We start from the raw sequence: 13,756 nt of genomic DNA on the forward strand, positions 1-13,756 counted from the left end.
CAAGGTTACATTTGAACAAATCAAGGGGGTTGAGTAACTTCCTGAATAGATGGTACTGGAGCACAGGAAATTGTAGCACTTTTATCTAGAAACAGGGTAACAGGGGACCATAAATGTAAATGTTTTTGCTTCAGAGACATGGAAAATACAAAAGTTGTGTTGAGTCTGTGGTTATGACAAACAGAGTACCACCAAGCCAAGTACGAAAGTTTAGAGGCATCTTTCCAATTTTTTGTTATCTGATGAAAGACAGTAGCAATTAACAAATCAATGATTTGCGTTTGTGATTTTGGTTTATTCCAACTATTGGAAAGACTACCCAGAAAAATATTTGCAAATGTCAGGGAAGCGTTAGTCTCAAAAATAGTATTAATTTGGGACCAGACTGCTTTCCAAAACTGCAAAACTTGTGGACATGAAAAAAGTAAATGTTGAAAATCTGCTTGTGGAAATAAACAAGACCAACAAGTATCTGGGGTGTCAGAATGCATTTTATGCAAGGAAGCTGGTGTTAGTAGCAATCTATTATAAATTTAAAAAAAGAGTTTGTGTGGTACTAGCTGCTCTGTAAGTTTTACTCATTTTTGTCCAAATCTTATCCCAAATAGATGTGGGCCAATGAATGCCTAAGTCAGTCTCCCATGAAAGTTCAACCTTAGTTTTGGATCTTTGTAAGAGCGGGGATAATAAACAATTGTAAAGGGTAGAGGCCTTTGGCGATCTGGAAATTATATTTAACCAGGCATGATCTAATTGCATAGGGGTGTGAGACAAGGAGTGAAAATATGAATAAGAATCTAGTATAACGGATGTATGACGTAACAACGCGAGTTATTACAACGCGTGCAGTTACATCGCGGTCGTTACAACGACTGCGATGTTACTACGCTATGCCATTATAACGCAAGTCTTTACATCGACTTGCGCTAGATGGCGTGCTAACATTAGAAAAGCGTAATTTACTATTCCAACTCCAGTCCACTTAACAGTAGGGAAGGTGTTGGGATAGTAAACTACACTATTTGTAATGTTAGCACGCCATCTAGCGCAAGTCGATGTAAAGACTTGCGTTGTAATGGCATGCGTTGTAAATCCACTTGCGTTGTAAAAGTTTCGTTATAATGGTAGTGCGTTGTAAAAGTTGCGTTGTAAAGGTTGTTTACCAGTATAACAGAACGTAGTGTTAGAAATGTATGTGAGAATGATAATGGTAGGCGGAAAAGAGAGCGTGCTTTTGAAAAAGTGAGAAAGGTGTCATATTCAAATAATTGATGCACCCTTAAAATGCCTTGATCACTCCAGGTTCTCCAATAAATCGGTTTTCCCTTGATGCAAATGAATTTGTTACGCCATATGTTGGAGTTGAGAAATGTATTAAAATCATGTGACTCAACATAAAGAAGTTTATTCAAACTACTACATGAATATTTAATGATAGGCATATGTAAATTGTGCGGTTTTCTCGTAAAAGATAAATATTCTTGGAAAGAAAACGGGGCAAAGAAGGAGCTCTCTAAAACGATCCAGAGAGGCAAATCAGGCGATGGGATCGACAGCCACTTGGATAAGTGTTTCAATAAAAATGCCTTGTGATACTTTGGAAAATCAGGGAAGCGGACACCTCCTTGAGATCTCGGACGCGACAACTTTTGTAAGGACATTCTTGTTTTTTTATTCAGCCACAGAAAAGAAATAAGAATGGAATTGAATTTATTAAACCATTTTTCGGGAATAGGCATTGGTATATTAGAAAGAAGATAGAAAATAATAGGCGTCAACATCATTTTAATGGTGTCAAGACGACCCCATCATGAGAGATGGTCGTGAGGGAAGTAAGCTTCTCAATACATTTATTAAAATTAAGAGAAATTGATGATTTGATGGAAGAAGTAAACCATATGCCAAGGTATTTTATGTGAAGGGGGCTCCAGGTAAAATGACACAAGGAAAAATCGTCTTTAAAAGTATATTTGGATAGGGGCAAAATTTCACACTTGTCATTATTAAATTTACAACCCAAAACTAAAGAATATGATTTAACTTCATTCAGAAAGGCTGGCATGGAATTATGGGGCTGGGAAAGGAACAAAAGAACATCAGCAGCATAAGCAGCTAATTTGACCTATACAGACTTAGAGGAGTAGACCGTGGTGGATTGATTCTGTCTTATTTTAGACTAGAAAGGCTCAAAGGCTAAATTAAAAAGGAAAGGAGATAAAGGACAACCTTGTGAACTCCTCTATGTAGAGAATAATAAGGAGATGTAAGACCATTAGCAAAAATGGCAGCCTTAGGATTTGAGTACAGCACAGAGATCAAGGAGATGATTTTCGGGCCAAAACCAAACCATTTTAATGTCTGAAAAATGAAAGGCCAATATACTCTATCAAAAGCCTTCTTGGCATCTAGGGCTATGGCAATGAGGGGTTCTGAAAGATTTGGCGACTTGGAAATTATTTAAAAAAACAAGCGGGTATTATCATTAATAGGTCGACCTTTAGCATAACCCGATTGTTCCTTACCTAAGAGTTGGGGCAAAAAAGATTCCAATCTGAGAGCTAATGATTTCGAGAAGATTTTGTAATCTATGTTAACTAGGGAAATGGGTGTATAGTTTTTGCAATAGTGTAAATCCTTCGCCTCCTTTGGGATAAGACAGATTAAGGCTTCCAGAAAAGTACCAGAGAAATTACCAGAAGAAAGAAAAGAGGAAATTAAAGTGTGTAACTGAGGGATGATTATTTGGGCAAAGTGCAAAAATAATTTGACAGTGAAACCGTCAGGACCAGGGGCTTTCTCTTTCTTAAGGGATTGAAGAGCATTAAGTAGATCAGTCGGAGTCAGATCAGATTCAAGGGGGTCAAGATGTAGAGATGAATTCGAGCATTTTTGGATTGAGGAGAGTTAGAGGAAGATATCATCCTCAGTGGGATAAAGTTCAGGAGTATAACGTTTTTTGTAGAATTGAACAAATTCTTGTAAAATGTCAGCGTCTTTGTATTTAGAAGTGTTTGTTTCCGATATTATGGATTCGATATGAAGCTTATTTTGTTTGGACTTTAGATAATTAGCTAATAATCTGCCAGATTTATTTTGTCAAAGAGGCAGCGTCAGTTGTGTCCATATTATATTGAATCTTGGCATTGATGAGATCTGTTAAGGAATTCTTCGATTTGGAAGTTTAACAAGTATGTTCCAATTTCTTTATCTTCGAGAGGAGTTAATTATTTAAAGCCAGGGGATTATTAAAAGTGTATCTAATAATAAAGTTGCGAGCAGAAGCCTTGAAAGCATCCCAGATTATATGAAAGGGCATAGTGTCATTAGAAATATTCATTAAAAAAAGAGATAAAGGAAGTGTTAAAATGAGGGTCCAAAAGCAAGGTATTGTTAAATCGCCATCTCCTGGGGTGAGCTGAATGAGGCAATAAGTCTAACAGGATGGAGACAGGGGCATGGTCGGAGATGAGTATGTGGCCTATATCTACAAATATGAGTGATTGAGAGACATTGTGTGATGTAAAAAAAGAATTAATTCTTAATTGGGTCTGATGGGGTGCGGAATAAAAAGTAAATTCTTGCAAGGGCGGATTACATAATCTCCAAGCGTCAGTTAAATGTGAGTGTTTAATAGTTTGTGTGAAAGTTGCATGCGCCTTGGAAGGAATAAAGGGTACTGTGGATATCTAAAAAAGGGTCAAAAACTAGAATAACATTGACAGAAACATTATGGGAAATCAGTTATTGTAAATGGGACCAAAAGGGGGCATCACCAGAAGTAGGGGCATAAACATTAAAAAGAGAGAGCAAGACACCATCAATCTCTAACCTAGTAAACAACCATCTACCTACCTCCTTTCTCTCTTGTGAGATAAGGGAGGTCCGCAGTGATTTGTGAACTAAAGTAATAACACCATTTTGTTTGCCATCACCAGGGGAAAAGAAGTGTTCACCAACCCAATTCTTCTTGAGCTTTAAAGAGTCAAACTCAGTAAGATGAGTGTCTTGCAGCAAAACGATTTTAGCGTCCAGTTTAGATAAATAAGATAGTACCCGTTGTCTCTTAATAGGGGAATGTTGGAACTGGCCCTTTTTGCAGGGTTATCCCCAAACTTGTTGCTTCTTCCTCCTCGAGTTTTTCTGACCTGTGGTTGTTAGCAATAGGACTCTGGGCACTTTACCACTGCTGATCAGTGCTAAAGTGCATATGCTCTCTGTGTAAAATATCATATTGATTGAATATACCTGATTGGCATATTTGTATCACCATGAAGTCCCTAGTAAAGTGCACTGTGTGTGCCAGGGCTGGTGATGACAGATGCTACTAGTGGGCCTGCAGCGCTGATTGCGCCACCCACATGAGTAGCCCTAAAATGGTGTCTCAGGCCTGCCACCGCAGGCCTGCCTGCAGTCCCTGGACTGCCATGTCCTCCTGGCCAGTGTCCACACTGGCCGGGCCTAACCCTTCCCTTTTTGTGCACATCAGTCATCCCTATGGAAGGCCCAAGGTACCCCCCTGGGCAGGGTGTAGTGTATGTAAAAGGTAGAGCATGTACTAGGGCAGGTACCATGCTCTGGTAGTGAACAGCGGCCATTTTGTGTGTTCACTGCTGCAAGGTTATCTTGCTCCATAGTCTAACATGGGGGAGGCTGGTGCCAATGGCCATCAGCCTATCTTCTCATAGGAACAAGATAAGACATGAGTGTTTGATACCCCTGAGCTCAGCATTTAATAACACATCTTTTAGGAGAGGTTGTTTTTAAATCCTGAGTTGGTGAACAGTACTTTTTAGAGAGTAGCTGTTCTCTTGTCTGACCCTTCTGTGTGCCTGGGCATGCTTGTGGATTGACTGTCTGGTTTGAGAGTGACAGGGGCTGGGGAGCCCCCAGGAGGTTGGATGAGTCAGCCCCTTGCTGAATGACTGCATTTGCAAGTAGAGTGGAGGGAGGAGATAGCACCTGGGAGTGAATAGGGATGTGCCTGCCTGCCACAATGCTGGCTCCACCTCCTGCTGGGCGGCTGACGACTCTGCCCCTCACTCTGAAAGGAAAGAAGAAGCCAGGAAAACAAAGTGCTCCAGCAACACCCAGAACTGGATCAGACCGGGCTCAGGACCCACCTGCACAAAGACTTCAAAGACTTTTAGGGGTATAAGTAAAGGACCCCTGACAACAGAAAAGCAGATTCTACAATCAAGAGGAACCTCTGCTGGAAGACGGACCGCTGAAGGACTGAAGGAAGATTGCCTTGCTGTGTGCTCTAAGGGCTGACCTGTTCTGCTGTGCAACTGAAGCTGAGGAGGAGAAGGGACCGTGCTGTGTGCTGTGACCCTGCCTACTTGACCTAACAAGACTTTGCTGTGTGCTGTGTCTTCAACTTTGAATCTCCAAGGGCCCGAGAAGAGCTGGCCTCCTGTTTTGCAACCCAGGGACAGAAAGGTTGCCCAGACTTCAAGACTCTGCTGTGTCCCCCCGGGCTGCTGTGTACCGCAGAGATCATGGGCTGTTTTTAAACATCTGCCCCGTGAAGTGCGCTGGCTGCTCTCTGCTTCGCTTGAGAGCGCCGCGCTGATCTTTGCCTGAAACCGGCTGCCGCGTTGAGAAGACCGATGTGCTCATCGGCACGTGTATTGCTGTGGCCAAAAGATTGTGGTCGTCCCCAGCGCTAACTGAGCTGCTGTGAGGCTTGGCGGCGTCTCGATAGACCCGCTGACCCTGCCTGCAAATCACCGCCGCGGCCCGGGGGCTCGAAATCGATCAAGAGCTGCTTTTCCCCGCTCCGCAAAGCCGCGGAGAAAGAAGCGAGGAGGCCGCGACCTGATTGTTTGCTGGTGGGGGCCTGGCCGGAGGAGCCACGCTGTGAGTGGCTGACTCCCGGTAGCATTTGACATCGTCACTGGGGGCTCGTCGAGGGAGCCGCGACCTGATTGGCCCATCGCTCGAGAGCTGCAGAAACCCTGCACCGGAAAAGTTGCTCCGAAGCGCCGAAGTCATCGCGCCCCTGCCCGCATCCTGGTGAGTCTGTGCCGGGAGGAGGAACCTTGACGGGAATCTCGTTAACTGTAGGGGCATTTTTAAGTCACATCTCAATCCCCGAACGTCCCGCATAGCGCGTGGGGCCCGGGGACTGCCGCCCATGGTGCAATCTTGTGATTACAAACGAGAAGAGCAGCCTGAGAGGAGCGCTTCGGTTATAAGCGCAGGGCACAGCTGGAGAAACGCGTTTTAAGTACTGAGAGCCTACAAACTTATTCTTTTTGAATACTAATTCACACAAGAGACTAGAGACTATCTTTTTATTTTCCTAGCAACCAGAGAAAGCTAAACAGAACCGGAAACTAATGTGCAATGCTATGGTAGTTGATTTTTATTGCTGAAACTAGATAAAGCTATATTTTTAATATACTCACCTGTGTGGTCTGCATTTGTGGTGTACTGGGGGGTCATTGTGGTTGTTACTTGCAAATACTTAATGTTGGACAGGCCACATGAAGGGCTTGGTCCCTCCCCGCCTGACAGGGCCCCAGCCCCGGCCCTCCAGGTGTTACCCACAGAAACAACCCGCACCCCGTCTCCAGACGGAACTCCTGCCCCCAGACATCTCTGTATCATGGGGCCGAACCACTACCGGCTCCCTCGCCCGGACCGGCCGCCATCTTGGACACTGCACCACGAGGCCGCGTGGCCTCAGCTCGACCCTAACCCTGGGCCTGGCCAGGCCCCGACATCCCGGCACCACCATCCACCCAGGAGGTGAACGGGCCACTTGGCAGGTCGATGGGAGAAAGAAGTGTCGATGGCTCTCCCCCGCCCGGTGCCGATCGCCCTCCAGCTCCCCCGGGCGCTGGCTCCACCCCCCTGCTGGGTGTCTGGACTCCCTCATCCCGGACCTCCCGACCTCCAAGTGCGAGGGTCCGGACATCAAAGGGCGCCAGACCTATAACTAGGGCAGGTCCAGAGCAGGAAGGCAGTTGTATCCTGGAGTCGAGAGACACCGAGAAGAACTCATCCTTGACGGACTACCGGCGCTGCCGTAGCCCTGCCTTGTGAACTATCGTCCTGCCTGCTGGCGCTGCCGCGGCCTTCTGCATACTTCATCCTTGTCGGGACCTGCTGGCGCTGCCGCGGACCGTTGTAACTACCACCTTTGTTGGGACCTGCTGGCGCTGCCGCGGACCGTTGTAACCATCACCTTCATCGGGACCTGCTGGCGCTGCCGCGGACCGTGTAACGACCACCTTCACCGGGACCTGCTGGCGCTGCCGCGGCCCGTCCAGCTAGAACACCGAGCTCGAGGATTGTGAGCTATCCATCATATCATCGCATCTACCAGATTGGTAACCAGACTGTCCCGCTACCCCCTTTCCCAACCAAGAGACTAGAATCGAGGGGACCCCTGAGTCCAGACCTCCTTGTACCGTTCTATCGTACCTAAGAGATCGCCTATAAAGAGCGTTAAACCTTATCCTTGTGTGGTGTACATCTGTGGGGGGGAAGTTACTCGTCTGTACGATCGCTGGAGACGGCTCTCGCCGGAGACCTCTCCCCTTGTCCTCGGCCGACCCTCCCGGTCCGTCTAACATTGGTGGCCAGCGGCGCGATCCGAATCAACGCGTAATCGTACAGAGAGTAGCTCACCCCACGATAAAACCACAATGTCAACCAAAGAGAGCGGATCCACCGAGAAATTCCAGATGGAAAAATTGGAAGAGTACAGCCATCGTGAATTGAAACAATTCTGCATGGAACTAGGCATTGCTACCACCGGCCTGAGTACCAAAGACGATTTCAAGCACGCCATTGAGTCATGGGCGGAAACCGGGGCCGCCAGATCCTCGGACCAAAACATTGCAGCATCAGAGAGGAACACCACGGCTCCCGAGGAGCGAGGAACGGGCCTCTCACAGGAAGAGATCCAAGAGAGAGAAAAAAACAGACTACATGAGTTAGAAATGGCACGGCTCAAGATGGACGGTGAACTAAAATTAGCCGAGCAAAAACTGAACCTAGAACATCTGCGGCTCCGAGAAGAACGGGAAGAAAAACAGAGGCAGAGAGAGCTCGAAGAAAAGAGATTAGCATACGAACACGAGCGCAAACTGGCAGAAATAGACCTACGGAAGCAGAACAAAGAACCGGAGGTGCCCGAGCGACCGCGCACCCCGGGAGCGACAGAAAAGAAAGTCCACATCCCCAAGGATGTCGTTCGAGAGTATGTCAGAGAGGACGACATACAACAGTGGTTCAAGGCCTACGAGATCGCCATGACCTCCCACCGGATCGATCGAAGTGACTGGGGAGCCAGTCTATGGGGGAGGTTCGTCAATGAAGGCCGCGATGCCCTGCTACAGCTCCCAGACCATCAGATGTCATCCTATGACCACATGAAGGCTGCCCTCCTCACCCGATATGGGCTCACACCCGAAATGTACCGCCAGAGGTTCCGAGACTGCACCCGGATCCCGGGTACGACTTGGGTGGAATATGTCAACTATTTCAGCCGAGCCTTCGAGGGTTGGATCAAGGGAAGCCACGTAACGACCTACGAGCAACTTTTTAATCTCATGGTGTGGGAGCACCTCTCTAACAACTGCTTCGTCGAGCTCAGGCAGCACCTCCTCGACAGTAAATTGACTGACCCACGGCAACTCGCCGCCGAAGCTGACCGGTGGGAAAGCACCCGAGTGGGCCGGAGAGGGCCACACGAACAGAACCGGAACAACCAAGGTCAGCACCGTCCCCGAGGAGGAGGAGGAGGCCAGGGACGAGGAAGAGACACCGTCCCGGCCGCTCCCGCTGCCAGCACCCCGCCCCCGGCCAGCCGGGGCAACCCCCCGATGCGCCCAGGGTTCCGAGCCAACGTCACGTGTCACCGATGCCAGCGAGTCGGCCACTACGCCAATGACCTGAACTGTCCACAGAACCAAACTCCGAGACCCCACCAGGTAGCTGCCGCCGCCCTGGGGGGAGAACAAATCTCCGAAGAACAGGAAGAATACGAGCAGGCACAACAAGAGTGGGAACCGGCCGCCATGGTTCTAGCGTGCCTAGGGGGAAGAGACATGGTCCCGCGGGCTCCCCTACCCGCCAACACCAGAAAATATAGCCAGTGGGTGAACATTAATGGACGCCGGGCCGAAGCACTACGTGACACGGGGGCCAGTGTGACGGCCGTCCGCTGTCACCTGGTAAAACCAGAGCAGATCCTGCCGAACATTCTCTGCCCCGTCCGTTCAGCCGACAATTCAGAGAGTCTATGTCGGATGGCCTGCGTCCCCTTCGAATGGGGAGGAGTCTCCGGCATGTTGAAGGTGACGGTCCGGGATGATGCCCCCGTGGACTGTCTCCTGGGGAATGATCTTGAGAGTTCCCCGTGGGCCGCCGTAGAAAGAAGAGAACACCTGGGGATGTTGGGCCTCCCGGACTGGGCGTGCGTAACCACCCGGTCCATGGCCGCACGTGCCATCCCCCGACCAGAAGAACCAGAATGGCCTGCACCTCCTCCCCCGATCGCTCCAGTAGAGGACACCGACTATACCGACCCCCCAGAGCAAACCCCCGAAGGGGTCGCTCAGCCCCAGGACCTTCCCGACCTGGCTCAGTGGCGTCAAGAAGGGGGGCCCACCCAGGAACAGTTCCGTCAAGAACAGAAGACCTGTCCCTCCCTCGAGGGACTCCGCCAGCAAGCCCTCGCCCAAAGCGCAGGGGACACCACCGGAGCCCATTGGATCTATTGGGACAACGACCTATTGTACAGCGAACAGAGAATCGCGGAGTTAGGGGCCAGTCGAGTGCTGGTGGTGCCCCTCCATTTTAGAGACTTCCTGTTAAATTTGGCCCACGATGTCCCTCTGGCTGGGCACCTGGGCCAGGACAAAACCTACAGTCGCCTGGTGACCCACTTTTTCTGGCCCAAGATGAGAAACGACGTGCTCAACCACTGCCGGTCCTGCCCCACGTGCCAGGCCAGTGGGAAGAGCGGCCGCAAACTCAAAGCACCTCTGCAACCCTTCCCAGTTGTCACCACCCCGTTCGAGAGGGTGGGAATAGACATTGTGGGGCCCCTGGACCCCCGTACAGCACAAGGACATCGGTTCATCCTGGTACTGGTGGACCACGCCACCCGCTACCCCGAGGCTGTGCCCCTGCGAACTGTAACAGCCCCGGTGGTTGTCCGGGCCTTAATGGGGATCTTCTCCCGGGTGGGCTTCCCCCGAGAAGTCGTCAGCGACAGAGGCACAAACTTTATTTCGAAGTATATGAAGTCCCTCTGGCAACAGTGCGGGGTCACCTACCGATTCACGACCCCCTATCACCCTCAAGGAAACGGACTAGTCGAGCGGTTCAACCGCACGCTCAAGGGAATGATTGGGGGATTGGAAGAGCCCCTCCTTTGCCAGTGGGATGGACTACTTCCGTGCCTCCTCTTCGCCTATCGAGAAGTTCCCCAGAAGTCCCTCGGCTTTAGCCCTTTCGAACTCTTGTACGGGCACCCTGTGCGAGGGCCCCTCAGCCTAGTCAAAGAAGGTTGGGAGATGGCTCCCCTAAAGACCCCTCCAGACGTCTTCAAGTACCTCCTGACCCTACGCAATCAGACCAGGCGATTCAGGGAAATGGCAAAAGCGAATCTTGAGGCCAGTCAGGAGGACATGAAAAAATGGTACGATCAAAATGCCTCCTCCAGCGAATTCGAACCTGGCCAACAAGTGTGGGTGATGTCCCCCACCGAACCATGTGCCTTGCAGGACAAGTGGACGGGGCCCTTCAAAGTGGTCGAACGCAAGAGCCCTGTCACCTATCTCATCGATATGGAATCTCCCCGGAACCCCCTCCGGGTCCTCCACACCAACAGACTCAAACCCCACTTTGTGCGCTCAGAGCTCAGCCTCCTGATGGCTACAGACAGTGGAGCGGAAGAAGACTCCGAGCCTCTCCCTGATCTCTTGAAGACTCGGGAGAAAGATGGTTCCGTGGACGGGGTCCGGCTCTCCGATGCCCTCACCCCGGAACAGCGCCAAGGCTGCCGGGACCTCCTGCTGCAGTTTGCTACCTTGTTTTCCCTCACCCCAGGGGTCACCCCCTGGTGCTTGCACGACGTGGACACTGGGGACAGTCCCCCTATCAGACACCGGGCTTACCGCGTACTAGATCGGGTGCGGGCCTGCATCCAAGAGGAAGTATCAAAGATGCTCACGCTCGGGGTCATCGAGCCCTCGGACAGCCCCTGGGCCAGCCCGGTCGTGCTGGTCCCCAAAGCTGCTACCCCCGGCACTACTCCTGAGCTCCGATTCTGCGTCGACTATCGGGGCTTGAATGCTGTCACCAGAACCGACGCTCATCCCATCCCCCGAGCGGATGAATTGATCGATCGCATGGGGGCTGCCCGCTACCTCAGCATCTTCGACCTGACAGCGGGCTACTGGCAGATCGGTCTCACACCCCGGGCCCAAGAACGGTCCGCCTTTTCTACCCCCGATGGCCACTACCACTTCAAGGTCATGCCCTTCGGCATGAAGAATGCCCCAGCTACTTTTCAGCGACTAGTGAACCAGGTCTTGGCGGGGCTCGAGGAGTTCAGCGCCGCCTACCTGGACGATATCGCTGTGTACAGCCGCCACTGGTCCGACCACCTCCACCACCTCCGAGAGGTCCTGCAGGCCCTCCAGCGGGCCGGGCTCACAATCAAGGCCAGCAAGTGCCAAATTGGTCAGGGATCCGTGACCTACCTCGGACACCAGGTGGGAAGCGGACTGGTGGCCCCTCTGCAACTCAAAATCGCTGCCATCCAGTCCTGGCAGCCCCCAGTCACGCAGACCGAGGTCCGAGCCTTCTTGGGGCTCACCGGCTACTACCGGCGGTTCGTGAGGGACTATGGCAGCATTGTGGGGCCCCTCACGGGACTCACATTCAAAAACCACCCGAAGAAGATCAACTGGACCCCAGACTGTCAAGCGGCCTTCGAGAAGCTGAAAGCCGCCATGTGCACTGCCCCTGTGCTCCAGGCCCCCGACAACAGTCGGGAATTCATTGTGCAAACAGATGCCTCCGACCATGGCATCGGGGCGGTCCTCTCCCAGCTGAACTCCGAGGGACTTGACCAGCCGGTGGCCTTCATCAGCAGACGCCTCCTGGCCCGAGAACAGCGCTGGAGCACCATCGAGAGGGAGGCCTTCGCAGTGGTGTGGGCCCTCAAAAAGCTCCGGCCCTATCTCTTCGGTACCCACTTCCGGGTGCAAACAGATCATCGACCCCTGCAGTGGCTAATGCAGATGCGGGGGGAAAACCCCAAACTATTGCGTTGGTCCATCTCCCTGCAGGGGATGGACTTCACTGTGGAACATCGACCGGGCCAAGACCACGCCAACGCAGATGGCCTGTCACGCTTTTTCCGCCTCGACGAGGAGAGTCCCCAAGAGGATGGGTGACTCTCCCCGCCTTCAGCTGGGGGGGACGCATGTTGGACAGGCCACATGAAGGGCTTGCTCCCTCCCCGCCTGACAGGGCCCCAGCCGCGGCCCTCCAGGTGTTACCCACAGAAACAACCCACACCCCGTCTCCAGACGGAACTCCTGCCCCCAGACATCTCTGTATCATGGGGCCGAACCACTACCGGCTCCCTCGCCCGGACCGGCCGCCATCTTGGACACTGCACCACGAGGCCGCGTGGCCTCAGCTCGACCCTAACCCTGGGCCTGGCCAGGCCCCGACATCCCGGCACCACCATCCACCCAGGAGGTGAACGGGCCACTTGGCAGGTCGATGGGAGAAAGAAGTGTCGATGGCTCTCCCCCGCCCGGTGCCGATCGCCCTCCAGCTCCCCCGGGCGCTGGCTCCACCCCCCTGCTGGGTGTCTGGACTCCCTCATCCTGGACCTCCCGACCTCCAAGTGCGAGGGTCCGGACATCAAAGGGCGCCAGACCTATAACTAGGGCAGCTCCAGAGCAGGAAGGCAGTTGTATCCTGGAGTCGAGAGACACCGAGAAGAACTCATCCTTGACGGACTACCGGCGCTGCCGTAGCCCTGCCTTGTGAACTATCGTCCTGCCTGCTGGCGCTGCCGTGGCCTTCTGCATACTTCATCCTCGTCGGGACCTGCTGGTGCTGCCGCGGACCGTTGTAACTACCACCTTTGTCGGGACCTGCTGGCGCTGCCGCGGACCGTTGTAACCATCACCTTCATCGGGACCTGCTGGCGCTGCCGCGGACCGTGTAACGACCACCTTCACCGGGACCTGCTGGCGCTGCCGCGGCCCGTCCAGCTAGAACACCGAGCTCGAGGATTGTGAGCTATCCATCATATCATCGCATCTACCAGATTGGTAACCAGACTGTCCCGCTACCCCCTTTCCCAACCAAGAGACTAGAATCGAGGGGACCCCTGAGTCCAGACCTCCTTGTACCGTTCTATCGTACCTAAGAGATCGCCTATAAAGAGCGTTAAACCTTATCCTTGTGTGGTGTACATCTGTGGGGGGGAAGTTACTCGTCTGTACGATCGCTGGAGACGGCTCTCCCCGGAGACCTCTCCCCTTGTCCTCGGCCGACCCTCCCGGTCCGTCTAACACTTAACACATTGCCTTGGGGATAAGCCTGTCTGCTCGAGCCAAGCTACCTAGAGGGTGAGCAGGGGTTATCTACAGTTTGTCCCTGTACCCTGACTAAGAAGCAAGGGTCCCTATTTGGTCTAAGGTACTTACCTCCGCCAACTAGAGACCCCCAGATCTAACATTGGTGGCAGCGGTGGGATTAGAACCAG

Source organism: Triturus cristatus, chromosome 8 (genome assembly GCF_964204655.1).
Source record: "Triturus cristatus chromosome 8, aTriCri1.1, whole genome shotgun sequence".
NCBI classification, from domain to species: Eukaryota; Metazoa; Chordata; class Amphibia; order Caudata; family Salamandridae; genus Triturus; species Triturus cristatus.